This window comes from Oncorhynchus gorbuscha, linkage group LG03 (assembly GCF_021184085.1).
Source record: "Oncorhynchus gorbuscha isolate QuinsamMale2020 ecotype Even-year linkage group LG03, OgorEven_v1.0, whole genome shotgun sequence".
NCBI lineage: Eukaryota > Metazoa > Chordata > Actinopteri > Salmoniformes > Salmonidae > Oncorhynchus > Oncorhynchus gorbuscha.
The window spans coordinates 91,244,637-91,252,193 of NC_060175.1; positions in this window are offsets into that span (position 1 = coordinate 91,244,637).

Genomic DNA, 7,557 nt, shown 5'->3' on the forward strand with positions numbered 1-7,557 from the left:
GATTCTTCACAGAGGAACTCTGGAGCTCTGTCAGATTGACCATCAGGTTCTTGGTCACCTCCCTGACCAAGGCCCTTCTTCCCCGATCGCTCAGTTTGGCTGGGCGGCCAGCCAGCTCTAGGAAGAGTCTTGTGGTTCTAAACATCTTCCATTTAAGAATGTTGGAAGCCACTGTTCTTTGGGACCTTCAATGCTGCAGACCTTTTTTGGTACTCTGTACCTCGACACAATCCTGTCTCTGAGCTCTACAGACAATTCCTTTGACCTCATGGCTTGGTTCTTGCGCCGACATGCACTGTCAAATGTGGGACCTTATATAGACAGGTGTGTGCCTTTCAAATCATGTCCAATCAGTTGAATTTACCACAGGTGGACTACAATCAAGTTGTAGAAACATCTCAAGGATGATCAATGGAACAGGATGCACCTGAAATAAATTTTGAGTCTCATGGCAAAGGGGCTGAATACTTATGTACAGATGACGTTGGAAGTTTACATACACCTTAGCCAAATACATTTAACCTCAGTTTTTCACAATTCCTGACATTTAATCCTAGTAAAAATGCAGAGGCACTGAGTTTGAAGGTAGGCCTTGACATACATCCACAGGTACACCTTCAATTGACTCAAATTATGTCAGTTAGCCTATCAGAAGCTTCTAACGCTATGACATAATTTTCTGGAATTTTCCAAGCTGTTTGAAGGCACAGTCAACTTAGTGTATGTAAACTTCTGACCCCATGGAATTGTGATACAGTGAATTATAAGTGAAATAATCTGTCTGTAAACAAATTGTTGGAAAAATTACTTGTCATGCACAAAGTAGATGTCTTAACCGACTTGCCAAAACCATTGTTTGTTAACATGAAATTTGTGGAGTGGTTGAACATTTGTTTTAATGACTCCAACCTAAGTGTATGTAAACTTCCGACTTCAACTGTAAATACCTATTTTCGTAATTTTTTTTTTTTTTTCATTTTTCAAACATTCTAAAAACCTGTTTTCGCTTTGTCATTTTGGGATATTGTGTGTAGATTGCTGAACATTTTTATTTATTTAATCCATTTTTAGAATAAGGCTGTAATGTAACAAAATGTGAAAAATAAAGTGGTCTGAATACTTTCTGAAGGCACTGTATGTATGCTTTTATGGCATAGAGAGCTCTAACTATTGACCTGTTTTTTTGGGGGGGTTTGTTTATCGCTTTGATTGTATTGTAGCAATCTTCAAACATATTTTGATTGTCATTTTATTCAATTTAAAAGTCTCATTTTATTGTAGAGAGAAAAATGTTACAAAAACTTTTTTTGTCTTGTTCTTTCAATTTAGTCTGTATTTGAATTTTACTTGCCTTTTTCTCACACCGTGTTTAATTATGAAAGCGAACAAGCAGGTGGAATGCAAACATTATTTCTCTTTGCGAGGGCTGATGTGACATTCCAGATTTGAAGTGCCATGTTTATATGTTGATTGCATTCTGTTGTCCGTTGGTTAATAAGGGATGTTGTTTTGTATAAGTTCACCCTCAGTATTTACATTGCATTTCTATTGAAGGTCAAAACAATAACAGATTATTGGCATAGAATAGTCAGTTCACAATGAAGTGGCTGTCTTATAAGATTTTGAAACAAGAGTTAATTGATGTGCCGTGACTTTCCATCATGTGTTTTTTCTCAAGTTGTCAGTATTGCCTCAGTCTGAACATGCTTCTGATCAAGCTTGTTTTGTTTTGCACATTATTTATATTTTAGTAAATATTTTGATATTAAACTGCCATTTTGTGCTACAAATGTTGTATCTTCACTTTTTAATCTTTTTGACAGCAACAGTAGGGTGAATTTTACCAAGTAAACTTAGTTCTTAAATGGGTACTTATATCAGCTGTGGGGATGGTTTTAAGATTACTCAATGCATAATAAAATATTTTCCTTATACATAGGGGTAAAATAACAAGATTACGCTTAATTAAATCTTCAGCTTTAACCGCCTAGTTCCTCTCACATTATGACTCCTCCTCCCCAACAACAAGAAATTAAACTTGTGAGAACGCATTTAAAAAAAAATGGTAATACACTCACTTGTTTTCTAAGCCTCCTTTGATCTACATCAACCTCCTCACTCCTCACTTTGCACTTTAAATATCGGTCCTGGTTACTCTCCATAAGGCTTTAGTCCTTAATTCCAGATTAGTCGAAAAGGGCAGCACCACTTGCTTTTGGGGTTTGGGGTATCAGAAGACATGGAGGCACAGAGGCAAGTGTTCTGTGCTTCAATTCTGAAGAGGGGGGAGGTTGTTGGGGGATGGGATAAGAGGGGAGTTTCTGTAATAGATACTTATCTTACTGCCCTCAAGCCCTCAAACAAAGTCCCCCTATGAAGAGATTATAACCCAGGGAGGGCACATTAACTCTAATTCCATGCTTTGAGGCCTAGGCACCCCTTATCAACCCCCTACCCACATACCCCAACCCCCCGATACCACCCCCTGCCTCACTGCCTAGCCCCCCATACCATCCCCTAGCCTGGCTATAACTACCCCTTACCCCACTTACATCTACCCTTCTGTTGTAGGGGCTACCTTGTATCTGGCCCATGTATGAGGAGACCTTGTGGCTACACACTAGGGGTATGTCTGTGTGTGCGTGCATGCGTGCGTGTGTGCTCGTAAGCGTGGGGGGGGTTACCGGGGAGGGGCTTAGGGTTAGTGTTTCAATAGCACGCAGTTTCTAATGAAAAGCTTTCAGGGGTGCATACTGCTGTGTAACCGATTCCCCTCTCTGAAGAGATTAGGAGCTACATTGTTGGTTTGGTTGCTCATTTCCATGAGAGCACTGCCTCCCACCAGCGCCTGCTTGCTATTGTTATCAAGGGGTTGAAACACAGAGAACCAGTGCCCCTGGCTTCCTTGTAGCCATTGTTTTACAAATCGGCCAAAATGTAGATGTCACATCACAGATGCTTTACAAGCTCATTATGCTGGCTGTGAAGGTATAGTAAAAAACAATCTGTAGCTGCATGAACTTCAGTTTGTTACATTTTGAAGAGTTGCTTTCTTCTGCTTCCTCCATTTCCTAGCGCTTTAACAAAACAATCTTACATTATTTTGAGCAACATTATAGATATTATAGAAACATATTCTACTATGGTTTAAATGTAGCGTTTCATGCCCATGCACATCGAGTAGCAGTGAAATGATTTGCCACAAATATTAGTGTATGTTAGCAATGAATTATTTCTCATATTGTGGATGGTTATTTGCTAATGATGATAATAAGTGGAATCTTGTAGCATGTAGAAGAAGTACTCCCATGTCACGTTATATGTTCTACTGTAGCTACTGTCATATAGTATAATATGTGCTCCCAGGTGGCGCAGCGGTCTAAGGCACTGCATCTCAGTGCAAGAGGTGTTACTACAGTCCCTGGTTTGAATCCAGGGTGTATCACATCCGACTGTGATTGGCAGTCCCAAAAGGCGGCTCACAATTGGCCCAGCGTCGTCCTTAACTGACTTGCCTAATTAAATAAAGGTTCAATAAAAAAATACAAATAAATGTGTGTCTGTGGGTGTTCACTATAACATGTTCTATATTATGTCATTCTGTGTCCACATTGCTATTCCTGACTTTAATGAATAAACCATGTACACTCCTGGGCAGCAGGGCATGTTGACTTGCATATGCGTGGTGGGGGTCACCTTAGAAAATCAAAGTTTAGTAGTTGCGTACACAGCTTTGCAGGTGTTGCAAAATGCTTATGTATCTAGCTCCAGCAATGCAGCAATATCTAAAAAATATAATAACAATGCACACATAAATCCCAAATTAAAAAATAAATAGCAATAAATTAGGATATCAAATCAAATTTCTAATTTTATTTGTCACATACACCTGTTTAGCAGATGTTATTGCAGGTGTTACGAGCAATGTCAGAGTCCGGAATATAAAATCAAATTGTATTTGTCACATCGTTAATAAACAACAGGTGTAGACTAACAGTGAAATGCTTACATACTTCCCAACAATGCAGAGAGAAAAAAGAAAAACAACATAAAATGACACGAGCAATGAATACACAATGAGTAACGATAACTTGGCTATAGACATTGCCTTCAGCATGTATTCATACCCCTTAACTTATTCCACATTTTGTTGTTACAGCCTGAACTCAAAATGGATTAAATAAATGTTTTTCATACCCATCTACACACAATACGCCATAATGACAAAGTGAAAAAACAAGTTTTTAGAAATGTTAGCAAATGTATTGAAAATTAAATCCAGACATATTTAATTTACATAAGTATTCACACCCGAGTCAGCACTTTGTAGGAGCACCTTTGTTGATGATTACAGCTTTGAATCGTCTTGGATATGTCTGTATCAGCTTTGCTCATCTGGATTTGGGGGTTTTCTCCCATTCTTCTTTGCAGATTTTCTCAAGTTCTGTTAAGTTAGATGGGGAGTGGCTGTGAACAGCAATCTTCAAGTCTTTCCACAGATTTTCAATGGGATACAAGTCTGGGCTTTGACTGGGTCACTCAATGACTTTCACATTCTTGTTCTGAAGCCATTCCAGCATTGCTTTGGATGTATGCCCCCAGTCTAAGGTTGTTTGCACCCTAAAGGAGGTTCATATCAAAAATGTCCCTGTATTTGACTCCATTTATTGTACCCTCTATCCTTACCAGTCTCCTAGTCTCTGCCACTGAAAAGCATCCCCATAGCATGATGCTACCACTTCCATGCTTCACCGTAGGGATGGCGATTTCTCCAGACATAGCGCTTTGAATTCAGGCCAAAGAGTAACATTTTTGTCTCATCAGACCACAAATCTCATAGTCTTTCACATGCCTTTTTGCAAACTCCTGGCGTGATGTCATGAGATTTTTTCTCGATTGGCTTCCATCTGGCCACAAGTCAGACTTGTCCTTCTGGCAGGATCTCCTAAATCAGCCAAGGAACTCTGTAGTTCTGTCAGAGTGGTCACTAGGTTCTTGGTCACCTTCCCATCCAAGGTCCTTCTTGCCCGGTGGCTCAGTTTGGTTGGACAACCAGCTCAAGGCAGTGTCTGGGTAGTTCCATATTTTTTCAATTTCCCAACGATTGAGACCACTTTGCTCTTGGAAAAAGTTTATTGAACTTCATGGTATAGATTCTGCTCTGACATGCACTGTCAACTGTGGGACCTTATATAGACAGGTGTGTTTCTTTCTGAGTCATGTCCAAACAATTGAATTGGCCACAGAATGACTCCAAGTTGTAGTGATGTCTCAAGGATTATCAAAGGAAATTGGGAGTGCCATAGCAAAGGGGTGTGAATGTAAATGAGATTTCTATATTTCATTTTCATTCACTTTGGTAAAACTTCTAAAACTTGTTTTCACTTTGTCATTATGGGGTATTGTGTGTAGATGGGTCAAATAAAAAAATCAATATTGAATTCAGGCTGTAACACAACAAAATGTGGAACTATTTAGCAGTATTATGGCTTGGGGGTAGAAGCTATTCAGGGTCTTCAGGGTCCTGTTGGTTCCAGACTTGGTTAGCGTGGCAGATGTGTGAACACTGAGCTGTAGCTGATGAACAGCATTCTCACATAGGTGTTCCACTTGTCCAGGTGGGACAGGGTAGTGTGGAGTGCAATAGAGATTGTATCATCTTTTGATGCGTTGGGGCGGTATGCAAATTAGAGTGGGTCCAGGGTGTCTGGACTGATGGAGCTGATATGAGCCATGACCAGCCTTTCAAAGCATTTCATGGCTACAGATGTGAGTGCTACAGGGCGATAGTTATTTAGACAGGTTACCTAGGCACAGGGCCAATGTGGTTTGCTTGAAACATGTAGGTATTACAAACTGGGTCAGGGAGTGGTTGAAAATGTCAGTGAAGACACTTGCCAGATGGTCAGCGCTTTCTCTGTGTACGCATCCTGGTAATCCATCTGGGCCTGTGGCCTTGTGAACTTGTTTAATGGTCTTACTCACATTGGCTATGGAGAGCAAGATCACACAGTCATCTAGAATAGCTGGTGCTCTCATGCATGGTTCAGTGTTGCTTGCCTCGAAGCGGGCATAGAAGAATTTTAGCTTGTCTGATAGGCTTGCGTCACTGGGCAGTTCGTGGCAGGGTTTCCCTTTGTAATCCGTGATAGTTTTCAAGCCCTGCCACATCTGAAGAGCATCAGAGCCGGCGTAGCAGGATTCAATCTTAGTCCTGTATTGACTCTTTGGCTGTTTGATGGCTCGTTGGAAGTCATAGTTGGATTTCTTATAAGCATTCTGATTCGACACCCACTCCTTGGAAGTGGAAGCTCTAGCCTTTAGCTCAGTGTGGCTGTTTCCTGTAATCCATGGCTTCTGGCTGGGATATGTACATATGGTCACTGTGGGGACGACATCATTGATGCACTAATTAATGAAGCTGGTGACTAATGTGATAAACGCCTCAATGTTATCGGATGAATCCCGGAACATATTTCAGTCTGTGCTAGCAAAATAGTCCTGTAGCTTAACATCCACTTCACTTCTGTATTGAGTACTTCCTGTTTTAGTTTTTGCTTGTCAGCAGGAATCGGGAGGATAGAGTTATGGTAAGATTTGCAAAAGGGGGGGTGAGGGAGAGCTTTGTATGCATTTCTGTGTATGGAGTGAAGGTGATCTATAATTTTATCGCCTCTAGTTCTCAGGTGACATTCTAAAAATGTGGTAAAACTGATTTCATTTTCCTTGCATTAAAACCACCGTCCACGGAAGCGCCGCCTCTGGCTGTGCATTTTCTTGTTTGCTTATGGCCTTATACAGCTCATTAAGTGCCAGCATTGGTTTGGAGTGGTAAATAGACTTCTTCAAAAAATATAGATGAAAACTCTCTTGGTAAATAGTATGGTCTGCAGTTTATAATGAGGTTTTCCAGCTCAGGCGAGATATAGCTCCAGATTTCCTTAACATTAGAGATCACACACCATCTGTTGATAACAAAGAGAACCCGCCCCCAATGTTACACAAGGCTGCCGACCGATCTTGACAATGTATGGCAACGTTTTCTGTCACTGTAAATGATGGCAGAGACATTATGTATTTGTGTTTTATCATCGTAGAAAAACACAAATTTGCAGAATTGTTCAGCATCCTATAAAATGGCTGCTATCCAATGCAGTGCCATCATTCAGTATGGACAGTATATGAATAGAAAAGGTGTGCACAGCAGTAGTGATATATGGTGAGCCATGATTAGAAAACAGTATACAGTGGGGAGAACAAGTATTTGATACACTGCCGATTTTCAAATCAAATTATATTTGTCACATACACATGGTTAGCAGATGTTAGTGCGAGTGTAGCAAAATGCTTTTGCAGGTTTTCCAACTTACAAAGAATGTAGAGGTCTGTAATTTTTATCATAGGTACACTTCAACTGTGAAAGACGGAATATAAAACAGAAATCCAGAAAATCACATTGTATGATTTTTAAGTAATTAATTTTCATTTCATTGCATGACATAAGTATTTGATCACCTACCAACCAGTAAGAATTCCGGCTCTTACAGACCTGTTAGT